The sequence below is a fragment of the Podarcis bocagei genome (genome assembly GCF_964188305.1).
Source record: "Podarcis bocagei genome assembly, chromosome: W".
Taxonomy (NCBI): Eukaryota; Metazoa; Chordata; class Lepidosauria; order Squamata; family Lacertidae; genus Podarcis; species Podarcis bocagei.
Window position 1 is genome coordinate 34,075,463 of NC_138131.1, and position 14,546 is coordinate 34,090,008.

The 14,546-nt window shown below is 48.5% G+C and overlaps 1 long non-coding RNA gene across 1 annotated transcript; it reads right to left on the reverse strand.

Annotated features, from left to right (window-relative positions):
* Positions 1 to 318: 318 nt before the first annotated feature.
* Positions 319 to 3,645, reverse strand: LOC308577915. The gene is made up of 2 exons (XR_014003770.1): positions 3,365 to 3,645; positions 319 to 530 (listed from the first exon to the last, which is right to left on the reverse strand). It is a non-coding gene; the product is annotated as an uncharacterized lncRNA (long non-coding RNA).
* Positions 3,646 to 14,546: the final 10,901 nt, after the last annotated feature.

The following is a 14,546-nucleotide window of genomic DNA, read 5'->3' on the forward strand; positions in this document are numbered from 1 at the left end:
ATCCCCATTGGCAAATAATTTGCAAAGAAAAGGCCCAGTAATTACAAATGTGAGCACTTTATGTACAACGACTGAAATAATCGAACATCTGGATTATTCCACTAGCATTAGCAATACTCTGTTGCCTCAAAAACTGGTAAACTCTGAGAGTACATTGGCCAACAATTGACTAAGAGTAAATCACTGTAAAACAATTAAACTTCTCTCATGGAATGTAACAGGGTGGATGAACAAGATCCAAGACAGTGATTTCTGTTCTTATCTACAAACACATGATATCATCTTTGTAGGAATGAAAAATCACAGGAGACGAGAGAGGCAGGTGTAACATGAGGCGTCTGTCTGGGCGGACCCTGAGAGCCTCTTTTATTGAATATTACAAGCATTGCCGCAGGTGTGCTTGTCGCTGATTGGTTGATACATAAGCATAAGGTGGGAATTACATGTGAGAGGTGGGGATTACATGTGATCATTTATCATCGATGGAGTAAAGGCTGGGAATCGAAGCTGGAACTAGACAGGCATGAAGCCTCCTAATTAAATTATAACTAGAGATTAATATGGCACAAACAATATAACAATCAGGTTCTGTAGATGTGGTCAGCTAGGCATGGAGAGCAGATACAGTTTGTTTTCCATGAGCTTAGGATGTCTGTTACTAATGATTGATCATAGCATGTAACAATGTAACAATCAGGTTCTGTAGATGTGGTCAGCTAGGCATGAAAAGCAGGTTCGTACAGTGTGTGCAAAAGCAGGGAAAAGCCTACAAGCAAAACTTCTCAGAAAGCATGAGAAAAGAGGAGCAAGGCTTCCCCAAAATGGAGCAGTTTTGTGCAGAAAGAGACTAACAGTTATGTGCAGAAAGAAGACTTCCCTTTACATCTTTCTTCAAGAAACCTGGGCAAAAGAGGGCACTATGGTTGAACTACAGGGTTTTACAAGTTACACTCAACCAGCTCTTAAAACTGTAAAGTATGGAAGGCCTAGTGGGGGGCTGGCGGTGCTGGTGTCAACCTCTCTTAATGTATCAATTCAACAGTGTCCCTCGTTGACCACCCCTAATTTTTTAGTGTTGTCCCTTTCTGATAGTCTTCTGGGAAATACTTATTGCATCTGTGTGTACATACCTCCAGTAAAGTCTTCTGGGGAACTGAGATCATATTGGGATAAACTTGACCAACTACTCGAAAGTATAGACTCTGTGACACCTAACCCTCGGCTTGTCTTGGGAGGTGACTTCAATGCCCGGATCAGCCTTGTTTCCCCACAAAATACAATATTATCTGGTCTAAACTTGGAGGACGAACCTGAAATCTGTCAGAGGGCAGCAATGGACACCACCTCTAATCACGCTGGGAAATATCTTTGTGAACTTATAATAAAGCACAACCTTTTGTTATGCAATGGGCACGGTCAAGGGGATCAAGAGGGTTATTTTACTTTTATCTCCCCCAGAGGATTTACTAGCACCATAGATTATATCCTAACATCTAATAATGTGCCAGTTAACCGAGATACCTTCTATCATCCTGGAGAAGAGTGACTAATCCTAGAGAAGAGTGACTAGTGGGGTGCCACAGGGTTCTGTCTTGGGCCCGGTCTTATTCAACATCTTTATCAACGGCTTGGATGATGGACTCAAGGGCATCCTGATCAAATTTGCAGATGACACCAAACTGGGAGGGGTGGCTAACACCCCAGAGGACAGGATCACACTTCAAAACGACCTTGACAGCTTAGAGAACTGGGCCAAAACAAACAAGATGAACTTTAACAGGGAGAAATGTAAAGTATTGCACTTGGGCAAAAAAAATGAGAGGCACAAATACAAGATGGGTGACACCTGGCTTGAGAGCAGTACATGTGAAAAGGATCTAGGAGTCTTGGTTGACCACAAACTTGACATGAGCCAACAGTGTGACGCGGCAGCTAAAAAAGCCAATGCAATTCTGGGCTGCATCAATAGGAGTACAGTGGTACCTCGCAAGACGAACGCCTCGCAAGACGAAAAACCCGCTAGACGAAAGGGTTTTCCGTTTTGGAGGCGCTTCGCAAGACGAATTTCCCTATGGGCTTGCTTCGCAAGACGACAGCCCATAGGGAAATATCCGGGACAGCCTCCTCCCGCCGCCGCCGGGCTTCGGAACGCTGCTCCGAAGCCGGGCGGGGGGGCGGGAACACCTTCTGAAGGCGGGCGGGGGGCAAAAGTCTTTGTCCCCCCTGCCTGCCTTCCCAGGGGCTTTTAAATCACCCCAGACAGCGGAGAAGTCCTCCGCTGTCCCGGGGCGATTTTAAAATGCCGCCCGCCAGCATTTTAAGATCGCCCGGAAAGCGGAGAAGTCCTCCGCTGTCCCGGGGTTTTTTAAAATGCTGGGGGTGGGAAGAAAAGCCCTTGTCCCCCCCCCCCCAGCCTTCAGAAGAGGTCCGGGGACAGACTGTCCCCGGACCTGGTCTGAAGGCGGTTTCCCTAGGAATGCATTAATTGATTTTCAATGCATTCCTATGGGAAACCGTGCATCGCAAGACGAAAAACTCGCAAGACGAAGAGACTTGCGGAACGAATTAATTTCGTCTTGCGAGGCACCACTGTATAGCATCTAGATCAAGGGAAGTAATAGTGCCACTGTATTCTGCTCTGGTCAGACCTCACCTGGAGTACTGTTTCCAGTTCTGGGCACCACAGTTCAAGAAGGACACTGACAAACTGGAACGTGTCCAGAGGAGGGCAACCAAAATGGTCAAAGGCCTGGAAACAATGCCTTATGAGGAATGGCTAAGGGAGCTGGGCATGTTTAGCCTGGAGAAGAGGAGGTTAAGGGGTGATATGATAGCCGTGTTCAAATATATAAAAGGATGTCATATAGCGGAGGGAGAAAGGTTGTTTTCTGCTGCTCCAGAGAAGCGGACACGGAGCAATGGATCCAAACTACAAGAAAGAAGATTCCACCTAAACATTAGGAAGAACTTCCTGACAGTAAGAGCTGTTTGACAGTGGAATTTGCTGCCAAGGAGTGTGGTGGAGTCTCCTACTTTGGAGGTCTTTAAGCAGAGGCTTGACAACCATATGTCAGGAGTGCTCTGATGGTGTTTCCTGCTTGGCAGGGTGTTGGAATGAAACCACGACAGACGAGTAGCAGGTGTCATCAGAGAGGCGTCTGCCGGGGCGAGCCCCGGGAACTCTCTTTTATTGAATATTACAAACATTGCCACAGGTGTGCTTGTGGCTGATTGGTTGATACAAACACAAAGCAACTTGTTGCTGATTGGTTAACATAAGTACAAGGTGGGAATTACATGTGAACATTACTCACCGATAGATTAAAGGCTGGGAAACGAAAGTGGAACTAGACAGGCATGAAACCTCCTAATTAAATTATAACTAAAGATTGATATAGCATGACTAAAACAATTACTAATGATTGATCATAACATGAAAGAATATAATAATTGAATTCCGTAGATGTGGTCAGCTGTGCATTAAGTACAGGTCATAGTGTTTTTCATGAACTTAGCAATGAGGGAATGTCTTGGTATTTAGAACAGGTTTGCACAGTGTGTGCAGAAGCAGGGAAAAGCTTATAAACGAGACTTCCCAGAATGCCAGAGAAAAGAAGCAAGACTTCCCATAATGCCACAGTTATGTGCAGAAGCAGTTCCCTTCAGCAGGGGGTTGGACTCGATGGCCCTTGTGGTCTATTCCAACTCTATGATTCTATGATTCTATGATAATTCCCAGAGCTGAAAGTGACCACTTTCCACTTGAGTTATCTCTGACATCATTCTTTTCTCCTGCCTTTCCTAAATTATTGGATGAAACAGAATATCTGATACTTGGAAATAGAAGGTTAAAATGGAATGCACAGGTCCAAGAAAAAATGATTCAGATCCTGGATTCCCATGAATTTGCTTTATTAAAGGGGGAAATGTTGTTAGAAACAGGAAACATAATTGGACTTTATGAGAATATAATCAACCGAATGCGCCCACTGACGACCACAGATAATGTGATAAAAAAAAAAGTTTAAGAGACAGACTTGGTTTGATAAGGAATGTCAGAATAGCAACAAATACCTAGCTAGGGTACTTAGAAAATTGAAGTTAAAACAAGATAAGCACAATCTTGCTCTACAAGCTGAGGTAGCCCAGTTATGAAACAATTATAAATTATTACTCAAAAGCAAGTAACAAATATATTATGAACAACAGTGGAAAGAATTGGGAGATGCAGCACTTCAAAAGGACTCATGGAAATTTTGGCATCTGGTTGCCCAAGGCACAAATGGGCTGGGCTACTCGTTAGAAGCATCTGTCCAAGGAAAGGATTGGGTGACATATTTTACAGAAATATATGGCCCCTGTCCTGACCCACCCCCACAAGTTTACTATACTCAATTATGAGAACTGACAGAATGGCCAGACGTCACGCCCAATCAGATTAAGAGGCTAATCGAAAGCCAACTAGCTAATAAAGCTCCAGGAGAAGACATGATCCCAATGGAGATCTATAAGATAATACCTGATTTCTGGTCACCCATTTTTGCAAAATTGTTTTCATACATTAACAGCTCAGGTCGCATACCTGAAGGGTGGAAGTTGAGTATAATTGCCCCAATATATAAAAAGGGTGATAAGAAAAACCCTGCCAATTATAGACCCATTAGTTTGTTAGATGTAGCCTCCAAACTATATGCCAGGCTCCTTCTTGGGAGACTAGAAGAATGGGCAGATACAAATAAGGAAAGTCCCTTCCAACAGCCCTTTGCAGCCTTTGTGCCTTTTTACTGCTCTGGCTTGCTTCCCTTTGCCTTTGAAGCTAACGAGCTCATAAATCAGCCCCAGAAAGTAGTCACGTCTTGTTGCTAGGCAACGGCAGTTATCAGCTCTCCCCCGGAATGCTTGGTATGTGGCCTTCTCTCCGCTCTGTTTTAATCCAAAAAGAGGAGCCCTTCAGTGAACCGAAGAATTTTCAATCCGCGTTCACCATACAGCCATAAATCAGCAATCATCAGGGGTCCGTGGAACGTAGCAAAACAGCAAACACGTCTCCACCAGCTGTCCTTAGTCGTTACTTTGTAGCCACCATCCACGTGCTACCATTTTCTTGCAGAGGATGTATACAATCCAGCAACCATCCTCTGCTACCATATGTTGGAAAAACAAGTCCCCTCCGGAGAGGCTGGCCCCTCTCCCTGCTCTCGGAGCTTGTTTACCGGTGATCTTCCTCTGGCTGACATCCCGGACAGACCAGGGAGATCTTGATAGGCGACATTTCCCAGCGTGGAAAATGCACACCCCCTCCCTCCTTGCATACCGGCAAGAGAAAGGAGATAGTCAGAAATCCTTTTACATCTTGTTTATTTCTGACTGATGTAACTCTACAAAAAACATGTCTGAACAGTTCAGTGTTCAGCAAGCAAGTGACTAAGACTTCCTTCACATACGCAACAGGAAGGTCTCATATTACACACTTCACAAAGCTTTGAGAAGCCTGTGAACTTCCGGGAAGATTCTTTCCCACAGCTAGTCACATCATGTGATGTCTTCACCAAGCTGCCAGTTTGCAGCTGCGTTGCTCTCATATCGTAACACCGCGTCGCTCTAGCGGTTTCCCCGACCTTCAAAGCACCGGTGCTATTTCAGGCAAAAGAGCTCACCCTTCCAGCAGAACGGGCAGTCTGCTAGAGCCCTCCCCAATGTTACTCCGTCCCTCTGGATTTCACAACATGCGTCTTTGAAAAGAACATAAAACCCAGAATTCACCAAACAAGAGACAGACATCAGGTTGCTCTGCAGCGAGGGAATGGACAGTACATTGTCCAGCTGCGTGTGCAGACAGGGTACGAAGACAGATCCCTCCGATTTCACGTTGGACTTCCTCCCGTCTGCCAACACGACCTGTTTTCGTGGCGAAGAGGCCTTCTTGGCAAAAAACACCTTTGAAGCAGTCAGTTGTCTGGAACTGCCTGAACTGATGACCCAAATGATTTGCTGCTCATCTTCAGAACTCTCGTCCACTGCAGTCACGAGGTGCACCGTCTGCTTCCTCTTGCTTCTTTTGCTGCTGTTGACGGTGCAAATGACCTTCGGAAGCAGCCCCCTCCAGACAGGACTTCCACAGATGCTTAGTCGAACAGCACTTGTAACAAATCTGGTGGCCACCAACAAGAAACATCTGACCTTTGTAACTGCCAACAAGGGTTTTGCCACCAAGTGCTAAGTCATCTTTTGCAAAGGGATCAAATTCTTATTTCACTCATTATAATGCACATCAATCTCTGACTTTTGTCTTCTGGGTTTCTGGGGGTTTTCCTGTTGTTATTGTGTCTCTCACAGCTACAATAAACCTACCATTAAAATTATGGACTGGTCATTTCTTTGTCAGAGGGCAAACGGGCAAATTTAGCAGGGGATCAAATACTTTCCCCCCTCACTGTATATGCTGCTATCAATTTTAGATCTTGCTGGCTATTAGACACTAGAAAACAACTAGATAGCTAGGAAAGCATATTGCAGAATTAAAGCTGGATATGTGTTTCTCCTTCTGAGCTTTGAAGAACAGGGTCAGACCAAGTGACACAAAGGGTGGGTTCTTGTGGCCAAGCAGCTGCTTTGCTTCTCTCCCAAAGGTGAGGGAAGATGTGGAGCAAAGTAAGAGCAGCACCAGCTGCTTTCCAGGGGAAACCCTGCCAGGTGGGTGGGGTATACATCGTCATCATCACCATCATATTATTCCCACTCCAACCAAGGGGAGGAAAGATTGCTGACTCAGAGATGCTCTATTTTCAAGGTCGGGACACAACAGAGCCATGGCACAAATCCCAAAGTGACTCTCATCCCCAGTTGAAATGGGGCCTCTCACCCACAAAAGAAATAACCTTATGAAGTAAACTTCAAAATGGAATTGTATCCACTTTAATTCAAGTGGTGCCAGAACCCTGTTGCTACAAACCATGCAGGAACAGAAAAGATGGATCTAGGGGAGCAGTACCAGTGTGGTTGCACCGGACACGAGAGTTTCTAGCATGCTGCAGCAGGCACAACAACTATGACAGCCAATGGAAGGCAAGATGTGTGGGGCACCAGATTTTGACATCACGCAGGGTGCCACGGAAATTTGAGATGCCAAGGTCCACCACTGGGAACAGTCTTAGGGGCTCTGACTATCAACAAAGATGAGGTACTACCCAGTACTAAAGACTGCTCCACCATGGAACCACTACAGTATTTTCCATGCTACTGATCTGGGGCTACAGTCCCCATCATTCTCAGTCCTCAGCTTGCCAGAAGATCTCACACAGTACTTGTGAGCCTTTGTTTACATTGCTTGGCACAAAAACCACAAGAACATAAGAGCCTTGCTGGATCAGACCAGAGACCCATCTAGTCCAGCATCTTGTTCTCACAGTAGCCAGCTGAATGCCCCTGTGGAAAGAACACAACCAGGACCTAACAGCAAAAGCATTCTCTCCAATTCTGATTTCCAGCAACTGGTATTTGGAGGCATACTGTCTCCAAGACTAAAGGTAGAACATAGTTCTATCCTCCACAGGGTTGTCTAATACACTTTAAAGTCATCCGGGTACTCACCTTGTTGCATAATTTTCACTCATGACTGTTTTTTAAGAGGTGTAGTACCATTGGCGACTTTTGCTCTCAGATGCTCCCCGTCAGATAAAGCACCTCCCACAAACTGCTGAATCATTTGGGAAATGCAGTTAAAAGGTCAAGAGCTACGTTGAAAAGCTCATTTGGCACAACATCATATTCTGCATTGGGAACAATATTTTTGTGAGCCATTAACACCATTTTAAAACTCTGGTGAACCCTCAATCCTATTTTGGTACCTAATTGTGACTACAGAGCTAACCTGGGTCATTTTTGAAAAGCTAATTGCAGCTGCTCAACATGCTAACCCTTTCAAGATTTCTGCATGTCAGAGTTTCAGGTCTGATCACCATGGAATTTGGCTGCTTTCCCAGAGCACCGGACCCCAATCATGCATTTATTCAGGGATGATATGGGGGTAATTATCCCTGCCAACACCCCCCCCCGGGTTGTCTGATAACTGCCGCTCACTACAGAATGCGGGGGCAGAGACACTGGGTGCTGAGCATTGCACAAATTGGAAACTCTCCAGAGCCATCGCCATGAGCAGGAGGATCCCTGTTCTTTAAAAATATTTGAATTCAGACTCTGAAACAGGCATGTTCTGGAAAGAAGGAGACAAAAAAAGACCTGCTAAATAATTCAGTCGCTGAGTGCCAAGGCTTGGATCGGAGAAGGACTTTTGTCGTTTTGCTACAGTTTATGTGAGGTGAGCGACTGTTTCTTTCCTATACTTGCTAATTCATGATTTGGCAAGCCTCACTTAGAAAGATCTAATTAATCAAACGGAATGCAGGAGGAACTGTGTAAAAATATGAGAATCTGATGCTTCATGGCGCAGTCCTCTGTGGAGGGCTCTAATTAGAACTGGCAAAAACAAGATTGATGTGCTTCCAGTTTGGGACAATAAAATGGCAAACTGTGACACAGTTGAAAAAGAAAGGAGCCTAAGGGGCGGAAGACAGCTGGTAGATTACAATTGGGGTATATTTCACACAAAAACTGCATCTGCTTGTATGGATTTGTGTCGTATATGGATGAAGGTGAATCTATAAAGTGAAGGTGAATCTCTGGTCCTTGCGAGCTTTCCCTAGGGAGGGCAAGCTTGGATTTTAGAGGAACCAAATAATTATTAACTCTGGAATATACTCGATGGCATTGCCTTCTACAGAAGATTCTTATCTGGATCCGGGAAACATCTGCTCATTAAGAGACTTTGAAAGACTACTTTGAATTTTATTAAAGGAAAGCTGGAAGACAGCCCAGAGTTTTAGAGATAAAAGCATGAAATGGTAACAACAAGAATAAAATTCCTCTTGCAAGCCAACATATATATGGATTTGTTAAACACGATTGAAAGTCGCATACCAGTGATTGTGATGCCGATAAAGGATTAAGATCGGAATTATGATCTTGGGAATAAATAACAGAGAAAAATGCAGGAACAAGAATAAAAGATTCTCTCCTTCCGGCCAGAACATGGGAAGTCCTTTTTAAATTATTTAATTTGGAATGTAGAATTGGCTTTATTATTTGTGCTATGATGTGGTATGATTTGACATGTTATTAATTGGAATGTTATTAATGAAAAATTAATAAAAATTGTTTTTTTAAAAAAAGAGCTTCAGGTTTTCTCCCTTCTGTCACCTGCCTTTTGGAAGTGGCATCTCTGATCCCACAGGACTGCTCCTCATTTCCAAAACCACCATCATTTGCTGAAACGCTGTGCCTCTGCTTTTCCAATCAACATAACAGCTGCTGGAATTCCAGTGTCAATACAATATTGGGACAGAACTGGAAGCTTTTAATATTAACATGCCTGTTGTGAAAACTTTAGAAAAACCTGTGTTTTCATGAACAAATAGTGCTTAAGTGTTCAGCAGAAGTGAATGCACATTATATAAAGTTATTTCCTTCCTTAGATCTAGGAGTATAGGGCAGGTTGTGCTATCATTTTTATCAAGCAAAATGCCCCCAAAAGAGAGTCTGTTGAAGGCTTCAATTAATCTGCTTGTCTTTTCTTTTCTCTGCACAGCTACAGCTGTCGCTTATTTTACCCTCCAAAACAGTATACACTTCAACACATTATATTGTGGTAGAGAATACCACACTGTTATCACTGTGTTTATCAAGTGAGTTTTTTGTATATCTCATGTTCTTCACCAAACCCTCCACTCAACTTGATCATTTTCCATCTTGCTCATCCCCCTCTCTTGAGCAGGTGGGCCTAGAGGCTTCTGGCTATTTTGGCATTTCTCTTGGGCTCTGTTTTAGTTTTATTTATTCATTTTGTGAAATGCAGAAATATTACTTTTCACAGCCTTTACTTGCCAGTGTTTTTCAAAATCAAAAGACATGATGTCAGAGCTGCTTCCAGATCCTAGCTCACAGAGGATCACGCTAGCCAGCGATCATTAAGTAAAAGTCTTTATTGAGTTACAGTTTCCATTCTCAAGCTACTGCGTGCAACTCTACGTCTAGTGGCTAGATCGGCGAAGCTCCGTCTGAGTCTCCGCCCTTTGTGCACCAACTTAATATCCTAGCCTTGCTCCACCTTTTCCGCCTGACTGTTCTCCTCTGGGTCCCTCTGCCCCCCGGGGTCTCTTCCTTCCTGGATTCTTCTGACGCCGACCCCCCGGACCCTCCTGTCTCCTTGCGCCGGGCTTTAGGACCTGGCTCTCTTTCAGGGCTGCCTACTGCGTCACTTTCCTGTGCATTTGAACTTGGCGCGCGCGCCCAACCTTCCACTTTCCGTCTGACCGTTTCTTCGCTCCCCGATGGAGGTGTGGCCACTCCTGACTCATGCCCTCCCCCCTGTTGTGAGCTGCCAGCGCTTAATCCCTGGCTCCCTTCCTCTTCCCTGCTCTCTGGCGGTGACGCTGGTCCCGATTTCCAACTGCTCTCCTCTGAGTCCCCTCTGGCTCTATCTTGCTGGGGTGTCCCCCTAGGCTCCCCCCTTGCCCTGGCCACTGGTGCTCCTTTCTGTGAATCTTCCAATTCACTGGAAAGACTCGGAGATCTCGGGTCGTCGTCATCACTCATCTTTTCTTCTGCCTCCTCCCCCTCGCTCTCTGTTTCCTCCCTTGCCCTTGCCTCTGCTCCTGAACCCCTGACATCCATCCCCCCCTCGAAGCCCCCCGTTCCCCCCTCCCCTCGTTCCGGTGCGGGAGCTGGGTGCTGCTGTGTCAGAGGGACGAACGTCGGATACAGTTCGCTTCTCGTGGCGGGCCTCCATCTGAAGTCTCCCGGTTCTTCCTCCCTGCTCTCGTCGACGACGGTCACCTCCGCTTCCATCTCTGTGCCGCCGTGCTCGAAACCAGGGTCGTCCCCGAAAACGTCCATGTCCGTCTCTCCCTCACTTCCTCCTGGCGGCGTTGCTCGTCCTGGATCTTCCAGCCACTTCCTGCGCCACTGCTCCTCTGGTCTATCGTCCCACCAATACGAGGGTTCAGAGGCAGATCCCGAGGGTGACCCCTCTGGGGAACGGGCGTCTCGTATCGGGTCCTCGTCCGAGTCGAACCCCCGGAACGTGCTGGCAGAAAGCGTGGGCGTGAAAAGCCAGTCGTCGAAAAAGTCTGCTGGCATTGGTCTATGTGGGAAGAGGGCATGAAACTCGTCTTTGAGCAGAGGTTCGTCCAAGGCGTAGCCCGGCACCCAGCTGTTCGCACTGGCCGGGGTGCCCTCCTTGGCGAGAAGGTATTCTACCCCCTCTTCCCCCCATCTGGAGTCCAAAATCTCCGTGACTTCGTTGATGCGCTCCTCCTGTGCCACTCCCGCGTGCCCGGTTCTTTCTCTGAGCGGACTCGGTGCCGTTCCGGGTTCCTGAAACCTGTGTGGTGCCTTGTAGGGAGTGAGCACCGATCTGTGGAACACCGGATGCATTCTGGAACCCTCCGGAAGCGCCAGCCTGAAAGCCACCGGGTTGACCTGCTCTTCGACTTGGTAGGGCCCCAGTTGCTTATGCCCCAGCTTCTTCTTGGCCAACGACCTGGCCGGCACTGCGTGGGCTGCTAACCAGACCCAGTCCCCCACATGGATCTCTTCGCCAACTCTTCTGTGTTTGTCCGCCTGCACCTTGTATGCATGTTTGGCCAGCTCCAGGTGCCGCCGCAGCTGATCGTGGACCTCCTGCAACTCCGACGCGAACGCATCTGCTGTCTGCGGCTCCCCCTCCCCCATTCTTTCCAGTCCCGGGAAGGTTCTGGGGTGCCTCCCGTTGTTGGCGAAGAACGGCGTGACCCCCGTGGACACGTGCTTCGTGTTGTTGTAGGCGAACTCGGCGAGCGGCAGGTAATCCACCCACGTCGCAGGCTGTTGATTCGCATAACATCTCAGGTACTGCTGCATGATGGCATTGACCCGCTCCGCTTGCCCGTTGGTCTGCGGGTGTCTCGCCGACGCCAGGTTGATCTTGACGTTCAGGAAGCCCATCAGCTTCTGCCAGAAATTCGAGATGAACTGCCGCCCCCGGTCGGACAGAATAGACCGTGGCAGACCGTGAACCTTGAACACGTGGTCTATGAACAGTTTGGCGGTTTGCTCCGCCGTGGCCACCTTAGCACACGGGATGAAATGTGCCATCTTGGAGAACAAGTCCACCACCACCAGCACGGCCGTCTTGCCCCTCGAGCTGGGCAGATCCGTGACAAAGTCCAGGGCCACCCTCTCCCATGGTTCGACCGGAGTTTGCAGCGGTTCCAACAGTCCGGCCGGCGGTCTGTGCACTGGTTTGGCCCTCTGGCAGGTGTCACACCTCGCCACGTAGTCCGCGACCTCCCCTCTCATTCCGGGCCACCAGAAGTCCCTGGCGACTAATTCCACCGTCTTCTCCTTGCCAAAGTGCCCGGCAGTGGGCGCGTCGTGCAGCTGCTGCAGTACCTTGGCGCGAAGTTCGTCTCCCGGCACGTAGATGGCCCCTTTACGGATGAGCAATCCATCTCTCAGCTGGAACTCATCGGTCGCTGCCGTGCCCCTTTGCACCTCTGCCATCTTTGCTTGCGCGAAGGAGTCATCCTGCAACGCTCGTCGCACCGCCTCCAGGTCCACTGTTGCCGCAGCGCACGCCCACACTGTTGGTGCGAAGATGTGCATGGCGGCCGCTGGCGTGGCGTCCTCCAGATACTGTGGCTTATGGGAGAGAGCGTCCGCCATGATGTTGGTGTCCCCCGGGACATACTCTATTCGGAAGTCGAAGTTCGCAAAGAACTCAGCCCAACGTATCTGCCTCTGATTCAGGAACTGTGCCGTGCGCCAGTGCTCCAGATTCTTGTGGTCCGTGCAGACCTGCACCGTGTGCTTGGCGCCGATCAGGAAGTGCCTCCACGCTTTGAACGCTGCATGAATGGCCAGCAACTCCCTGTCCCAGATGGTGTAGTTCTGTTCGGACTTGCTGAGCTTCCTGGAGTAAAACGCTCCCGGACGCCAAACCCCCTGCGGGTCTTTCTGCAGCAGGACTGCTCCCACGGCTCTGTCCGAGGCGTCTGTCTCGACCCTCATCGGCCTGCTGGGGTCGACATGCAGCAGCTGCTCTTCCGACGCGAAGAGACGTTTGAGTGCCTGAAAGGACTGCTCCGCCTGCTCTGTCCAGATGAACTTCTTTTTCTTGGAGCTAAGCGTGTCCGTGATGGCCGCTGTCTGCATAGCGAACCCTTTGATAAACTTGCGATAGAAGTTCGCGAAGCCAACAAACCGTTGGACCTCCTTCCGGTTGCGTGGGCTTTTCCAATCCAACACCGCTCGAACCTTGGCGCTGTCCATGGCGAGCCCCTTGTCAGACAACTTGTAGCCCAGAAAATCCACCTCCGTCACGTCGAATTGGCACTTCTCCAGCTTGGCGTAGAGCCTATGCTGCTGCAGCCTGCTCAGCACTTCCTTGACGTGTCTGTCATGCTCCTGCTGCGATTCCGAAAAGATCAGGATGTCATCTAAGAAACAGACGCACGTCTTGTAGAGGAGCCCCGCCAACACGTGATGCATGAACGCTTGAAAAACGTGGGAGCCATTTTGCAATCCAAAAGGCATAACTCTATATTCGTAGGTGCCCAGTGGCGTGAACATGGCTGTCTTCCACTCATCTCCTTCCCGCATGCGAATGAGGTTGTACGCCCCTCGCAGGTCTAACTTGGTGAACACGCTGCCCTTCCGTACCTTTGCGAGGAGGTCGTCGATTCGGGGCATGGGGAAGTCCGATGGCTTGGTCACACTGTTTAAGATGCGATAGTCCACTACAAGCCTTTTTTGGGGCGTGTCCCGCTTCTTAACAAAGAATACAGGACTGCCCCCCGCTGCCTTGGACTCCCGGATGAAACCGCGCTCCAAATTATGATCTATGAACTCTTTGAGTTCCTGCAGTTCGTCCTCAGACATGGAATACAGCTTTCCTTTAGGCAGCGCCGCCCCTGGCAGCAGGTCAATTTTGCAGTCATATGGTCTGTGGGGGGGCAGCCTGTCTGCCTCCTTCTCGCAGAAAACCTCCAAAAATTCTGCGTACTTGTGGGGAATCGCTTGCAGCGTGCCTAGCAGCAGCTGTGACTCCTCTTCCTCTCCTTCCTGCCGGGGCATGATGCAGTGTTCAGCACAAAAGGAAGAGCCGAAGGTCAGCTGCCTCTGGTACCAAGCCAGCGTTGGGCTGTGCTTGTCCAGCCAACTCATGCCCAATACAATGGGCGTGTCCGATAGTTGAGTGACGTTGAAGCTGATGATTTCCCTGTGATTCCCAAGCCGCATCACCATTGGTGGCGTCTGCTTCACCACTTGCCCCCCTAGCAGCTCCCTGCCATCCACCGTGACAACCTGCAGGGGTAGCGTGGCAGGCAGCAACTGTATAGCGTGCCGGTCGACAAAGTCCTGCCCTATAAAGTCCGCATTGCTTCCTGAGTCAATGGTGATTGGCACGTCCATGGTGATTCCATTGGGCAGCTGGAGCGATGCGGTGAGCC